The sequence below is a fragment of the Pleurodeles waltl genome, chromosome 8, assembly GCF_031143425.1.
Source record: "Pleurodeles waltl isolate 20211129_DDA chromosome 8, aPleWal1.hap1.20221129, whole genome shotgun sequence".
NCBI classification, from domain to species: domain Eukaryota; kingdom Metazoa; phylum Chordata; class Amphibia; order Caudata; family Salamandridae; genus Pleurodeles; species Pleurodeles waltl.
In genome coordinates, this window is record NC_090447.1 from 1,506,162,045 (window position 1) to 1,506,164,544 (window position 2,500).

General features: G+C 45.6%; 2 non-coding genes and 3 pseudogenes across 2 annotated transcripts; all 5 read right to left on the minus strand.

The window, feature by feature from the left end:
• Positions 1 to 178: 178 nt before the first annotated feature.
• On the minus strand, positions 179 to 297 carry LOC138254072 (5S ribosomal RNA). Its single transcript, XR_011196749.1, has one exon. It is a non-coding gene; the product is annotated as a 5S ribosomal RNA (ribosomal RNA).
• A 463-nt stretch (positions 298 to 760) lies between these two features.
• On the minus strand, positions 761 to 879 carry LOC138257148 (5S ribosomal RNA; annotated as a pseudogene).
• A 446-nt stretch (positions 880 to 1,325) lies between these two features.
• On the minus strand, positions 1,326 to 1,444 carry LOC138257407 (5S ribosomal RNA; annotated as a pseudogene).
• A 446-nt stretch (positions 1,445 to 1,890) lies between these two features.
• On the minus strand, positions 1,891 to 2,009 carry LOC138252734 (5S ribosomal RNA). The gene has a single exon (XR_011195457.1). It is a non-coding gene; the product is annotated as a 5S ribosomal RNA (ribosomal RNA).
• A 463-nt stretch (positions 2,010 to 2,472) lies between these two features.
• LOC138256737 (5S ribosomal RNA) overlaps positions 2,473 to 2,500 on the minus strand; it is a 119-nt pseudogene continuing 91 nt past the window's right edge.

Consider the following 2,500-nt stretch of genomic DNA (forward strand, 5'->3'; position numbering starts at 1 on the left):
GCAGAAAAATTCTAAATTTTCCTTCAGAAAGAGAGTATTTTAGTGTTATTGCTGTTTTTTTATTTATTTGAAGAAAGGAAAAAAGAGTAGCAGAAATAATAAAGGAAAAGTAACATTAGAGAGGACTCTATGCATTTGTTCTAAGACATGCACCACCTACTGTCTGCCAGAAGCAAAATGCCTACAGCACCTGGTATTCCCAGGCAGTCTTCCATCCAAGTACTAACCAGGCCTGACTCTGCTTAGCTTCTGAGATCAGACGAGATCAGGCGCATTCAGGGTGGTATGGCCGTAGGCAGAATACACTCCTGTTTCAGGCCTCTTGTGTTGAGACAGCCCGCCGGGCTGGAGCCTGCTGCTCTCAAACACACCTGCACTCTACTGTTCACAAACTGCCCTCCTTCACAAACTTCCCTCCTTCACAAACTTCTTACAGAGGGCCAATCGCACACCCTGTTTTGCACCAGCCTCACAATCGCTTCATCTGCACTTACACACAGTCTCAGACTGCCCTTTCTTTAGGGCCCAGCACAAGCAGCAACAGACCAGCTCACCACCAGCAGCTTGGGGTGAGTGTGAAGTGCAGAAAGATTCTCAATTTTCCTTCAGAAAGTGTGTATTTTAGTGTTATTGCTGTGTTTTTATTTATTTTAAGAAAGGAAAAAAGAGAAGAAGAAATAATAAATGAAAAGTAACATTAGAGAGGACTCTATGCATTTGTTTTAAGACGTGCACCACATACTGTCTGCAAGAGGCAAAATGCCTACAGCACCTGGTATTCCCAAGCAGTCTCCCATCCAAGTACTAACCAGGCCAGACGCTGCTTAGCTTCTGAGATCAGCTGAGATCAGTCACCTTCAGGGTGGTATGGCCGTAGGCAAAACACACTCCTGTTTCAGGTCTCTTGTGTTGAGACAGCCCGCCGGTCTGGAGCCTGCTGCTCTCAAACACACCTGCACTCTACTGTTCACAAACTGCCCTCCTTCATAAACTTCTTTCAGAGGGCCAATCGCACACCCTGTTTTGCACCAGCCTCACAATCGCTTCATCTGCCCTTACACACAGTCTCAGACTGCCCTTTCTTTAGGGCCCAGCACAAGCAGCAACAGACCAGCTCACCACCAGCAGGTTGGGGTGAGTGTGAAGTGCAGAAAGATTCTCAATTTTCCTTCAGAAAGAGTGTATTTTAGTGTTATTGCTGTTTTTTTATTTATTTTAAGAAAGGAAAAAAGAGTAGAAGAAATAATAAATGAAAAGTAACATTAGAGAGGACTCTATGCATTTGTTCTAAGACGTGCACCACCTACTGTCTGCAAGAGGCAAAATGCCTAGAGCACCTGGTACTCCCAAGCAGTCTCCCATCCAAGTACTAACCAGGTCCGACGCTGCTTAGCTTCTCAGATCAGACGAGATCAGGTGCATTCAGGGTGGTATCGCCGTAGGCAGAATACACTCCTGTTTCAGGCCTCTTGTGTTGAGACACCCCGCCGGTCTGGAGCCTGCTGCTCTCAAACACACCTGCACTCTACTGTTCACAAACTGCCCTCCTTCACAAACTTCTTACAGAGGGCCAATCGCACACCCTGTTTTGCACCAGCCTCACAATCGCTTCATCTGCACTTACACACAGTCTCAGACTGCCCTTTCTTTAGGGCCCAGCACAAGCAGCAACAGACCAGCTCACCACCAGCAGCTTGGGGTGAGTGTGAAGTGCAGAAAGATTCTCAATTTTCCTTCAGAAAGAGTGTATTTTAGTGTTATTGCTGTTTTTTTATTTATTTTAAGAAAGGAAAAAAGAGTAGAAGAAATAATAAATGAAAAGTAACATTAGAGAGGACTCTATGCATTTGTTTTAAGACGTGCAACACCTACTGTCTGCAAGAGGCAAAATGCCTACAGCACCTGGTATTCCCAGGCAGTCTCCCATCCAAGTACTAACCAAGCCCGACTCTGCTTAGCTTCTGAGATCAGACGAGATCAGGCGCATTGAGAGTGGTATGGCCGTAGGCAGAATACACTCCTGTTTCAGGCCTCTTGTGTTGAGACAGCCCGCCGGTCTGGAGCCTGCTGCTCTCAAACACACCTGCACTCTACTGTTCACAAACTGCCCTCCTTCACAAACTTCCCTCCTTCACAAACTTCTTACAGAGGGCCAATCGCACACCCTGTTTTGCACCAGCCTCACAATCGCTTCATCTGCACTTACACACAGTCTCAGACTGCCCTTTCTTTAGGGCCCAGCACAAGCAGCAACAGACCAGCTCACCACCAGCAGCTTGGGGTGAGTGTGAAGTGCAGAAAGATTCTCAATTTTCCTTCAGAAAGTGTGTATTTTAGTGTTATTGCTGTGTTTTTATTTATTTTAAGAAAGGAAAAAAGAGAAGAAGAAATAATAAATGAAAAGTAACATTAGAGAGGACTCTATGCATTTGTTTTAAGACGTGCACCACCTACTGTCTGCAAGAGGCAAAATGCCTACAGCACCTGGTATTCCCAAGCA